We start from the raw sequence: 12,737 nt of genomic DNA on the forward strand, positions 1-12,737 counted from the left end.
TTCCTTCCTTCCTTCCTCCCTCCCGGGGCGGCGGCGGGGGGAGCGGTCCCGGCTCCTGGACGCGGGTCCCGGGGCGGAGTCGGGCAGGGTCCCCGGGCCAGCCTCCCCGCTCCCTGCCCGACACGCCGGGGCTGGAACCCGGGAGTCGCCGGCCGCAGCCCCGAGATCTCGTCCCGGGCTAGAAGGGGCCGCCTGGGAGCTGGGTGAGAAGGAATGAGGGGCTGGGAGCACAGACACCCCGGGAAACTGCCCCAGTTGGGACAAGGTGAGTCCCCTCCCAGGCCACAGGCTCCTGATTCGGGCCACAGGCTCCTGTCCAGTGCGGGGTCACACCAGGCTGGTCAGGGCTTCATCCTGCAAAGCACCAAGGACGGAGCTTGCAAAACCTCTCCAGGCAGCCTGTTCTCCTGGGGAAAAGCTTCCTCTCCCTATCTGCTCCGAATCTCTCTTGCCCCAGCTCTCTACTCTCCCACCAAGTGAGCAACCTGGCTCCATCTTTTCCATGACCACCTCACAGGCATGGGAAGGCTCCTTCTCTTTACCCCATGGCCAAATCTGGCTTCAGGGTCAGCACTGTCCTCCCCAAAGTACCGAACTCCGTTTTCTCCCGGTACAGGGGCTGCGGGTGGGTTTGCCCCGTGCGATGCCCATACACCACGGTGTGCCGTGCGGGCGAGCACACGCCTGCGTGCCCTGGGAGAGCAGGGAGTCAGAGCATCTTACTGCAAGCAGTCCAGGAGCTTTGGGGGACACTGGCTGTCACTGTCCCCAGAGGGCAGGATTAAGGTCTGGAGCACTAGATCGTATAGAAATAGCCAATCTGGTTTATGTGCAGAAATTCATGCAGCTCCCTCCGAGCTCTGTAACTTTAGATGCTGAGGAGCTGGGAGACATCTGGCTCTGCAGGCAGAGAGAGATCCGAAAAAATAGTCCTCATAAAAAGTTTCAGCCCTCTTTCGCATTCCTGACATAGTTTTTCTGCTGCGCATGTAGCATAGGCAAAAAATGCAAGTTTTCTTAGCATTCATGTGCGATGACCTGCATAAGCTCGTTAGTGGCCTCCTATTAGTGAAGCTAATATGTTCAGGTTTACGCGTGGAGTGTCAGCACTGTGTTGCAGCAACACTCGATGTGTGCAAACCTATATATGTGCGTACTCACATATATGTAAAGACATATATTAATATTAACGTGGGGGTGTTGCTGACCTGTGTGGTGTTGCTTGAAGGCGTGTGGGGCTGGTGGCACAGTTTGTACACACACATAGGCGCAGGAAAGCCTGGGTGTGATGTTTATGGTATGGACTCCATCCATCCATTCATCCATCCATCCATCCATCCATCCTTCTATCTATCCTTCTGCTTTCTTGGTGTCCTGCAAACAGTAACTCTGCGGCGTGGTAATTGCGGTAAAGCCCTGCCATGGCTGCCGCAGCATCGCCAATGGAGCTGGGGCGAAGTCTCGCAAACTCCGCCTAAATGAGGCGAACTCAGGGCTTGCAGGATCAGGCCTGTGTAGTCTGTCAGGTTAATCACGTCAAAAAGAGCGGATAAGTCTGGTTGGCCGCACGCCACAGGAGTTTTGTGGGGTTTTGAAACATTTTTAAGCTCCTTGCTTATTATTTCAATCAAAACAGGGAATTCTGCCTTGGATTTTTTGTGGGCAGAGGAGATCTTGGTAAAAATACAATGCTAATATGTAAATAACTTGGAGATAAGGGTAGAGAGAGGCTGGTGGGGAGTGGGACACCCACGCTAGCAGTGTCACTGCCTTCGTAGGATGCTGTTGTGAATGAGATCACCTTCCTGCTTCATCAATAAATAAAGCTGGCGCAGGGAGGAACAAAGTGCCTTCTCCTCCCTGCACATTGCCAAGAGAGGTGCTGGGAGAGGTAGAGTTGTGTTTCCGCTGCTCTTGGCTGGCCGTGGAATCACATTCCCTTTGTCACCTATTCTCTTCCCCCCGGGATAACAGAGACTGTTCTCCTCGCTGCCTCATGCACACACACGCCTGCCGTGTGGTCCCCAGAATGACATCGGGAGCAAGGAAAGGGGGACACGTTGCTATAGCAACAAGGATGCTCTGGGTTTTCAGGGAATAAAGGCATCTGACACTCATTTTCTGCCCTCAGCCCGAGCTGATGATGACCAGGCTGGACTCCGACTGGAAAAAGCCTTTGCTGGCTGGTGCTCTGTTAGCGCTGGGGCAGTGTCTGCCTCGAAATCTTTCTGCATGTTAGATGTTGCCAAATTGGGTACTCACGTCCCTTCAAGTGCCATCCGGTGGCACCTGGCAGCAGGACATGGTGACAGGGCTCCTGGAAATGGGCTGGAAGCTGTGGCATGAGGGAAACTCAGTTCTCCTCGTCTTCGCTGCTTCCCCTGAGGCACTACAGAATTTTATTCCCCAGGAGGTCAAGATGTGGCTCAGAAACGAGAGAAAGCAGGAATATGTCTGTTGTCCAGGGTTATGAGGTGGAGAAGGTGCCTTGGCTTTGTTTCAAGGCTGAATCTGCAGGGACTAATTTCGGATTGATTTCTTGCTCCCCAGGAAGCTGGAGACCCGTTGGCAGCCATCCTTCTGCTTTCCATGGCCAGGCACCTGTGCCGCACTGAGCTGCTCTCAGCATGTCCCCGGAGAGGTGACCGTGCGTGGCAGGGACGACCTGCCAGCTGCAAAGTAAGAGCCACAAACACCCCGTTTCCTTCTGTGCCATGGCCTTTTGCAAACACAGCCCAGGAAAAATCACACCCCAGCTGCCAAAGGGGCTTGGATACATTGGTTTCAGGGGACAAGCTGCAAATGGCAGGGTTTCCCTCCTGGGGACAGTGGGGTGGCTGCTGGTGGGACCTGCTCCCCGCTGGTGCTGGGTTGAGGACCTTCTACGGCTGCATGAGCTGGCCTAGGGAGCCAGGACCCATGTCAGAAGAAGGTCTCTGCCTCCTATAGCCCCTGTATTTCCTCTAGCCAAAGGGATGGGGAACCTAAAGCCACATGAACGCTCACATTGAACTAACACATGCAGCACAGGTTGCAGAGCTGAGTCTAGAGCCAAGATCCACCAGCAAGAGAGTGAAGGTTTGTCTCAGTGCCAGGGTGTGGGCGCATCACCCCCAGAGCTGGGAGCAACACGCGTGTGGGTGCACCCATAGCCATCCTAGAGCACCAAGGCTACCTGTGCCCCAAGGGAAGAGTCGGCTTGAGCCGAAGATGAGCCCAGTTTTCCAGCTGAGTGCACCATGCCTACCCATAACCTATATCTGACCTTCTCATGAGAAGCACTCTCAGATGCCTTAACAACAGCCCTGATGACTCACTGCTTGGGGGCTGATATGAGGATGTGAATGCGATGATCCTGCTTTTTCTCCAAGGGCCAGATGCCATTTTTCCATCACGGATCCACCTCTCCTTGGACTTTTCCTCTTGGAACTTCTTTCTCCCATAAACTGCACGAAGGCGTTTCACTCCCCCCGCCGCTGACGGGTCTCATGCCAAAGACCATAAAAAAGGCCAAAACTTGAAACTAAGCGCTTGAACAGTATCTTCAGGTGACCATAACAGCATCTTCAGGTGACTGTAACAGCATCTTCAGGTGACCGGTAACAGCATCTTCCAGGTGACCGTAACAGCATCTTCAGGTGACTGTAACAGCATCTTCAGGTGACTTGTAACAGCATCTTCAGATGACTGGTAACAGCATCTTCAGGTGACCGGTAACAGCATCTTCCAGGTGACCGTAACAGCATCTTCAGGTGACTGTAACAGCATCTTGCCTGGAACCGCGCGGGCTCCTGGCGCCACCTGGTGCCCATTTTCCCGGTCCCAGTGCTTACGGGGAGCGAGCGGCTTCGATTTTGGAGAGGGGCTCCTCTCCCAGGAAAGTGAGCATGGCCAGAGCCCACATCAGCTTTCGGTTCCTCCTTCCCCCTCTCTTTTTTCGGGTGAAGCACAAAGCCTGCGGCTCCTGCCCAGTCCTCACCTTCTCCTCTTGGCATCTCTGCTGCCGCTAGCAGCCTCTCTCTTAATTTTAATGCCTCTCCTTGATGGTAGAGCCCCCCCAGGGGTGTTTCAGACCTGACACTGTGACGTACAGCCCTGGTATGTCAGGTGTTGAGGGGAAGGTGCTGCCTGCATTGCTATGGAAGAAGGAAAAGCAGTGTCCACAAAGGGCAGGAGGGCAGCAAGTCTGACAGACAGCCCTGCTGAGGGGACCAAGGGGAGAGAACAGTCAGCAAAGAGCATGGAAAGGGTAATCCATAAACTTGGGGCATTTGCTGGAGGCCAGGCCTGACTCATTAACAGCATCTGGGCCTGGGTCCATCGAAGAAACTAATTCTGCGCTGCAGGGGCAGCAGGCTGAGGTTTCCGCGAGGGAAACAGCAGCACCGCGCTCAGCGTCCAGCACAGCAGCGCGTTCCCCTGGGCGGCTGTGCAGCCCATCCTCTGTCAGTAGGTCGCCCACAGAAGGAGCTGCTGCTCTCCACGGTGAACCGACACTTGGCCAGTGTCTACCCCGCGTCCGCACCGACGGCTGCCGCCTCATGTTTGCTTTCCCAGCTGTCCTTTGTAGGCAAATGGATTTGTGCGGCCCCAGCAAATCTCATCATTTGAGTTCCCCAGAGACACTTTTTCAGCTGATTATTGTTTTTTTTTATTCCCCAGCAGGTATGCTTAAAATAAGAGTTCATAATTAGGGTGGGAGCTTGGTGGGAAACTCAGTGTTCACAGCCGATGTGCTTTTGACCGACCTCCGCGCATCCTTCCTTTGCAGCCCCACACGCCGTGTGTGCAATACCTTCAAACAATCCTGCTCCGCGTTTTCTGTTCCCTTTTCAATTCCGCTTCTTGAAAACCGCTGAGGGCGAAATAAAGAACTCGTTTTATTTTTAACCAGCACAAACACTTCCCAAAGCTGCAATGCAAAGATTCGCTTTGGCGTGATGAGAGCAGCCGAAGCCGGGGGGCCGTCTGGCGAGCAGAGAGGCAAACCTTAGAATAGTGACACCAGGAGAAAACACCTCTCATGTCCCCACCCTGGGGACAGCCAGCAAGCCAAGCTGCCGCTCTCCCAGTTGAGCAGGAAGCCTTGTGCTTTCTGGTTTGGCCTTTTTAAGCCTCTGGCACAGGGAAAAGATAGTGGGGATCATATGCAGATGGCAAGTGTGTGCGTGCAGCATCTCAGTGAGGACATCAGTATCCTCAGGTGGGTAAAGTTAGGGTCCTCCTGCTCTCCACAAACATGGAAAGCTCCCCATCTGAGCACCCCACTCTCCCAATGCACCATTCAAGGCAGGGAAGTCTATTTAGGATCAACCAAACAAAGCTCCTTTTGCCTGATGATCCAGACTGACATATAAAGAGAAAACCCCTGCGAAAAGGAGATGACTGTGCTGAAGGGCACCAGTCACCCCCTCTGAGCCCCAGTGGGAGGGGAAACGTCTGCAGAACCACAACTTGTCCATTTTCTCCTCTCCCAGAGAAGGAAGCGAGATCTGGCTCTTATTGAGAAGTGCTCGGCACCAAGAAAACCCCAGGGTGACTCAGGTTTTTGGGTGTTCCTCGCTGGGTTTTGCTCGGGAAGTTTCTACAGCAGAGCAGGTGTTTGCAATGGGATTCGCAAGGTCGCACCAATCTTAGTCTGTACTTCTCTGAAGCCCATGCTATAAAACTGGAAGATTCAGCTTTGCTGTGCAGTGGGTTAGCTGCTAACTCCTCTTAAAACTGCCACTGATGGTGGAATACGGGGGCACAGAGCAGAGTGACAGCAGGGATGCTCTCTGCTGCAGGGTGTCCTCTTCTGCTCCTCACCCAGAACATCTTGAGATGGTCTTAAGAGCAGGAAAAGAAATTCTGGCTATGGTGACTTATTAATTAGCCAAACACTTGGTGTCAAGACGTTTGTGAGACAGTATGGTTTTATCAAAAGGCTCCCAAATGTTGGTGCAACCTTAGGCTGGAAGGAGGTCCTTAAGCTGAGTGCTCTCAGTGAGGTTTATTGATACAGCTTATTTCCTTACCCTAATCGTGTCTCATCTTTTCTGTGGCTGTCGTTTCATGATGTGCTTAAACCCACCTAAGGCAGGCAAGCAAAGAGACGGTCCTGTGCCCAGCACACGTTCCCTCTCCCCTTGTGGCCCCTGAAGCAATGTGAGCCTGACAACCTAGCTTTTGTGTTTTCTTTCGTCTTTTCCTTTGCAGGGTGAATTTTTAGTTGGATCAGGAGCCCATCAGCTCCACTCAGGGTCAGTTTGTCCCTAGACAGGGAACTGGCAGGAGCGCATGACCAGGGTGCAAGAGACAGCAGGGTGGCCCTTCTAGCATCAGTTCAGGCAGATGCTTCACTGTGAGCATCGCTGGGGACCCAACAGAACTGCGATTTAGCCCTGTTGGGACAGACATACATTCGTTCCCTCCTGACACACCTTTCAGGTCTGAGATTCTCCAGCTGAAGGGTCAGAGCTCACATTGCACGTGAGTGCTGCTGGTCTGCTTGGCTATCAGGGGGTTGTTTGTTGTAGGGGGTGTTTCAGTTCTTCCCGGAGCTCAGTCGCTGTTTGCAGAAGGGCAGACGGTGGCTTCTGACACCCCCTAGTAGTCACGCTGTAGTCTTGTTGGTCTGCTGACAAAGGGAAGATAACGCCTCTGCCTGGAAAACTTGTCTGGCTTGGCGATAACCAAATCCTTGCTACTTGACACACAAGAAGGGGACCGGGACCTCTGAAGCCTTGCTCACGATGGGGAAGGGCCTTTCCACTGAAGAAGCTAAAGCACTGGAGTCGATAGGGGACATAGAACCAGGGGGACTTCACTGGGATGTCCATGTGGTCAGCCAAGCCCTGTGGCTGGACCTCAGGAAGATCCCTAGGAAATGGCACCATTGCCTCCCCGCAGCCTGCGAGGGTGAGACATGCTTCTCCACCTTGGCAGCTCTGGACGTGGCCAGTCTCATTTGGAAGGCACGTTGTGGAATGAGAGATGGTGCGTGACATAGGACAGGACCCTTCTGGTGTAATAAATGTAGGTTTGAGAGAGGGGGAAGGACCAGGTCCACCCTGGAGGTCACCCGTGTTGCGTGGACACCTGTAGGAGGAACCACTGCCACATGACGGTCTTTGAGAGCGGCAGGAGAACAATTGGACCTGCTGGTAGGGAAGCTGTCATCGGGCCGGCTGTTCAGGGCAACCAGGAAAAGATCATTGGGAAACCCAGACACTTTTACTAGAAATCACTATAAATTCCACATGACTTCTGATTGCCCCAGGCAGCATCAGGAAAACTGAGTAAGAGCAAATCTGTTTGCTTTCTAAGCTTTCCTGTGAAACAAGAGCAGCTCAAACCTGATAATCCTCATTTTTCATGGAAAAACAATTTCCAAATCTCTCAGGGTTAATTAACTCTCATTTGCAGATCTGTTAGTGAGGACAGAACGTGGCTCTGAACCTCATCCAACTAAAGGAGTAAGGAGGGAGATCAGCCCCAGCTGAACAGGAAAACCACAACCTGAGGGGAAGCAGCTGTTGGATAGGTTTTAAAGGGCAGGTGCAGGGTGGTCTGATGGGGGAGCTGGGGAGGCAGGTTTTGTTGGGTTGATAGCAGGTTTCTGAGCTGTCCTGGGCCAGAGTTTTCCTCTTGTCTTTCCACAGATGGTGGATTTGACTCAGTGTGTTGAGCCATGAACAGCATTTGCTGTTCTTTACAGAGTGGTTTCTTGCATTTTTCTCTTTCCTATGGGCCTGGCCATGCTTTTGTTGTACAGCTGGCTGGATGGCAGTGCCAGGGCTGGGGTGAGCTCCTGTGCTTCTCTGCTCTTCCCTGGGGGAGGATACAAGGGGGTTTGTTTCTTCTCTGACATTCACCATGGCAAGCAAGGCCCAGCAGAGTGGTGAGTTCTGTTCTGGCTGTTTTCTGGCTGTAGCTGAGTTCATGTGGGTACATGGTGCTGACTTTTCTCATGTCTGTGATGTGCAAATTGGGGGTTAAAACAAGTCTTTATTGAACCAGTTTGTTTCTGAGGAAAGGTGAAGAGCAAGACTCAAAGGCACACATTGGGTGACAATCATGGAAACTGTGATTGCCATGGAAAAGCAGGCTGGCAGTGCTCCATCAGTCACAGGGATCCAGAAAACATCTCTGTTGCCCTGTGGTTGCTGTTTTGAGGAGATGCCCAAATGTTTCCCCGGCTGCTGTTGGATGAACAGAGGGAAGGACACAGAAGGGGATGCTGCTAGCAGGGAAAGGTGCTGCTGAAATCTCCTGTGAAACCCAAGGGTGTTGACTTGTAGCTGTCTGCTCTACTTGTGCTACAATCCAGCTGGCATTTTTTCATGCTCTGAAATGTGCGTTTTCTTTATGAAGCTGAAAGGTGAGGGAAAAGTAAAAGAGTTTTGAGAAGCTTGACACTGGATCTGTGTGTCAGACTTGGAGCAAGCAAGGGATGAGTGCTACAGCGGGCAGCTCGCTCCAACCATCTGAATCCCAGGCTTGGCTGGGACAATGGAGGAAGGAGATCGAGCCTCTGCATTCGTAGCCTTTTTGTAGAAGGTGCCTGGGGCTCTGGGTGTGGGCTGTGCGGTGATGACAGACCTTGTGGTGGAGGCTGCGGTAGCTGTGGTTCCCCTGCCGCGTCCTTGTGACTTTGATTAATCCAGACTCGTGCCAGCTCTGCCCGTTGTTCAGCTGCTGTTGCAAGCGCTGTTGAAACCTGCTGCCCGGTTTGAGGGTCCCTGACGGTGCCGCTGGGGCGGGATCACGTGTGACGAGGCACAGCCTGACGCCTCCAGAGTTTGTGACCTAGAAGAGGGGCCGTGGACTCTGCACCGGCAAACAGCACCCCGTGTGACTCCTGCCTGGTTTCTAGGGCTGGCCATTGAGATCTCGGATGATACAATCTCCCATATCCATTCCCACTGCACTCACTTTATTCACTGCCTTCATGACTCCATAGAAAACTATCAACCCTCCTTCAGCCTTCTCTCCAAACTGAGGAACCTCAGCATCTCCTCGTGAGATGGCTGCTCTATGCCCCTGGTATTTCAGTTGCCCTTCTCTGCGTATTCTTGAGCTCCACCATGTCCTTCTGGAGATACAGACACCAAAAAATCTGTAATTCCCTCCATCCCTGTTTCCTCTAGGAAGACAATCTGCTGCTGACACCCGTTGTCAGCAGGGAGGGTAGTTTGACTGGGAATGAACATGATCTAGCGAAAATACACATTGCATGCAGCTGGATTTCAGAAACTGCAAATGGGTTGTATCCTTCCCCGCCTCCAGAAAAATGGAGAAAACAGTGGAAAAAAGAAGGTTTTTTGCATAGAGGCAAACCCAGCAGATTTGTCACAGATGTTACTTGCACAAATCCCCGATTTGCCTGGAGACAAAGGATGAACTCAAAGGGTTGGGAACTAGGAAGTCAGAAGTTCATTCTACTAATGTTTACATGGAGAAAAAATAGTACAACCCTCTTGTATTTTTAGACCAGAAACATGAGACCATAACTCATTAGATCAAGCACTGATGTAGGTTTGGGGAGGAGAAAGAAAAACAAAACAAAACAAAACCAGAAACCTAGGTTCTGGCTTAATTTGGCAGCACACTGGATGAATCCAAAACCAGGTCTGTGCTTCTGTGATTTATATTTCTTTCCCTACACGTCAGCTAACACCCTATTGCTCATCCAAATGTTTGAAGGCAGCTTGCTCAGACTTTTACTTCCAGCCCAAACTCTTCTGTTTTGTGTCTTCTTCCCCAAATCACATACGCCCTTCAGTGCCGCACCCTTTCGCTGTGGATAATGAGGGAAGAGAAAGCAACCATTTCAACAGTGGAGGAAATCATATGAGGACAGGCTGGGGATGGGTGTCTTCTCAGCGTGGTTCCTCACAGGAGCCCTTCTGGCTCCTTGTCCCCTGCCAACTCTTATTCTTTACTTGCAAAGCCTCTAATACCTTGTGCTTTCTCCCACAGCCGTGGCTCCTGGAGTCCCGTGATTGTCTGATCGCTTCCGTGTGAGCTGAACCCAGTCAAAGCAGATTTTCCCTCTGCTGTGAAAGGGCTGGATTGAAATAGTCCGCACCGATGTAAAAAGGTCCTTACAGCTTCCAAGTGTGACCCTTGAAAACCTGCAAAGCGGCAAGCAAAAGGAACTCAGCCCCATGTTTTGTAGAAAGGAGGAGGGAGAAGGTGAGAATGGGGAAAGCGTTGCCATTCACTTAGGAGCGAATGCACGGAAAAGGAGGAATGTAACCTGAGCAATGCCCAGTTTTGTTCCCTGAGGACAGAACCATTCTCCACGTCACACCAAAAATTACGATGCAAGAGAGACCCTCCACACACAGGGTCCCCACGCGTGCACTGGCTGTCCCCATACGAATGAAGGGCCAGACCTGCCCGTGCTGTTTGGTGTTTGCTTTGGAAAATGCACACGCGGCTCGGCAGCGCGTTCTCCGGGGTGCGTGTGAAATGCCCTGCCTACCCCGGTGCTGGAGAGAGTCTCGGTTCTCCGCGAGCAGCCCAGGTCGTCTGCCATGAACCTCCATAGGCAAGCCAGGGAAGGGCAGGGGAGCGCCTCTCCGGGCTGCTGGGAGCTGCTTCTCTGCTGCAGCAGCAGCGGGGAACCAAAGCTGACCTGAAATCTGCCTCTTTCGCTTTATCAGACTTGCTTTTCTTGGTATTTCTGATATATATATATATATATATATATATATTTTAAGTCTGTTACTAAATTTTCTTTATTATCTTCCTGGGTAACCTAGATGTATATTACTAATATTTTGAGCGTGTTTTTGGACAGAAGCAGGATTAAAAAAAAAAAAATAGACTTGCTTCTCCTTTCCATTTACAGAAAGAAAGCTGTTTCTCCTTTATTGCAGAGGTTTGGCTGCTTCCTCACTGCTTCCAACCCTGAAAAGATGACACAACGAGAGCAGGAGTGGGATTCTGGCTCTTTGTGCATACCCTTTAAATCATGGGCTTTGTGAGATGAGGCTGCACTGCTGATCCCCCTGTACTGAGGAGGAATCATCTGCCTTGCTGGCCACTCTGTGCTGCTCAGAAATCCTGGTTCGTTATGGCTGTTGTCTCTCTCTGTGTTGATCCTTCGTGGTTTGAAGTGGCAGTTGCCCTGGGCTGTGGCCAGCCTTGGGACCGGGGTCTAATCCCAGTAAGCAGGACCTAAAACGCTGACGAAACCTTGAAACAGAATGCAGCTTGTAACTAAAATGTCAAAACTTGTGACAGCTGACAAAGGAAATACTGAAATGAGAATTAGCTGCAGTGATTGGAGGCTTTATATTATGCTTTGCTTGGAAAATCCAGTGCACTTGATGTGACCCCTTTGGATAATTAAGCTGTGGCTGAGACAAACGTGGGAAGGAGCGTGGCCAGCGGCCGTGCCTGTGTTAATTGAGAGCTCCACAGCGGTGCAGCTGCCAAAAGGGGATGGTCCTCAACCGCTTTCACCCCACGCTGCCACAGCAAACTGGATCCCGGGGAGAGGAACGGATCAGTGGCTGCAGAAATGCAGGGTTGCTGCCATCTCGCTCGTTGTGTGGTGCTTTCTGCACCACAGGCAGATTCAGGCCGCTAATCCAGTGAAGAATCATCTGCTTCAGGGGTTTTGGGCAGCGTTAGAGAGTTAGAGCAGCCCCCACAGCATCGCTTTCCCATTCGGAAAACGTTCCGGTGCCTGCATGTCGTGGTGGGAGCTATTTCTCTGCAGCCTGTCAGTGGTACCGAAAGTGGGGAGTTGCTAGTCCAGCTGGGACCCGCAAGCTGAACCATTTGTGAATCACAGCTGGAACAAACTTCCAACGTGCCCAGGGCTGTAATTTGTGGCTGGCTTTGCTTCCTCTCCCATGGCCTGCTGCAGTCTGAGTGGAAAGGGCAAAATGGTCCGAAAGCTGCAGAAAATGCCTCTGTTCTTGCTATTTTTTCTCAACGGGAGCGCTTGTCCCGCAGAGCTGGCTGCAGCGGGTTGCAAAACCAGAGCCGCAGGGGCCTCTGGCCGCCCGCCTGAGATTGCCAAACTGGGATGCCTCACGTGCGCTGCGCACACAGAGCAGAGAGCCAGGCTCGAGGAGGGCGAGGCGATGACAGGAGGAATTTATGTGCCGTAGGCACGACAAAACTGAGCATCGGGCTTTCTGGAGCCATCCGGGCTCCGGCGCTAGCCCAGTCCGGCTGGCTGAGGGGGGAGCCAGCGTTCCTGGACACCAGTGTGCTGTGTTTTGCTGTGGGACAGTCCCTTGGCTTGACCACAGCTTTCCAGCCCGTGGGAGGATGGGCTCTTCCTACTCACTTTCTCCATGCAAAGCATGAGCCTTCCAGAAAACGGGGCTAAAAATCAAATTTAGGCTGGGAAGGTGTCCCTCACAGCCACAGCAAAGTGACTCAGCCGCATGTGGCAAGCCGTGGTCCTTCTTGAGAAGCCTCTTCTGACACCTGATCTGGGAGGTTTGTCTCCGGGAAAAACCCCACGTCTGAGCAGAAGCTCGGTGGAAGCGGAAGGCGGTGGGCAAAGCGCACACCCTCCGAGCCAGTTCTCTTCTTCACGTGGTCGGTCCTCGCATCTGTGAGCCGGACCTGGTCTCAACCAGCTGAGCTGCCCTTTGGGCTTTTCCCAAACAAAGGGAAAGGCTGTTTTTGCAAACATCCTTGTCGCCAATGGCAGGTGGCCAGTGCTTGGGCTCTCAATGCCGTTTTATTTAACTCAGTTTTTAAGTGAGGAAGCTGCCAGGCAG

At 52.3% G+C, this 12,737-nt stretch overlaps 1 long non-coding RNA gene across 2 annotated transcripts; it reads left to right on the plus strand.

Annotated features, from left to right (window-relative positions):
• Positions 1–126: 126 nt before the first annotated feature.
• Positions 127–10,849, plus strand: LOC110361655 (uncharacterized). Of its 2 annotated transcripts, none has more exons than XR_010473575.1 (3): positions 127–265; positions 2,551–4,665; positions 9,964–10,849. It is a non-coding gene; the product is annotated as an uncharacterized LOC110361655 (long non-coding RNA). The 2 variants fall into 2 exon arrangements; XR_010473576.1 differs by lacking the exon at positions 9,964–10,849 and having other exon boundaries at positions 2,551–2,679; positions 3,372–4,900.
• The last annotated feature ends 1,888 nt before the right edge of the window (positions 10,850–12,737 follow it).

This window comes from Columba livia, chromosome 6, assembly GCF_036013475.1.
Source record: "Columba livia isolate bColLiv1 breed racing homer chromosome 6, bColLiv1.pat.W.v2, whole genome shotgun sequence".
In the NCBI taxonomy this organism is placed as follows: Eukaryota; Metazoa; Chordata; class Aves; order Columbiformes; family Columbidae; genus Columba; species Columba livia.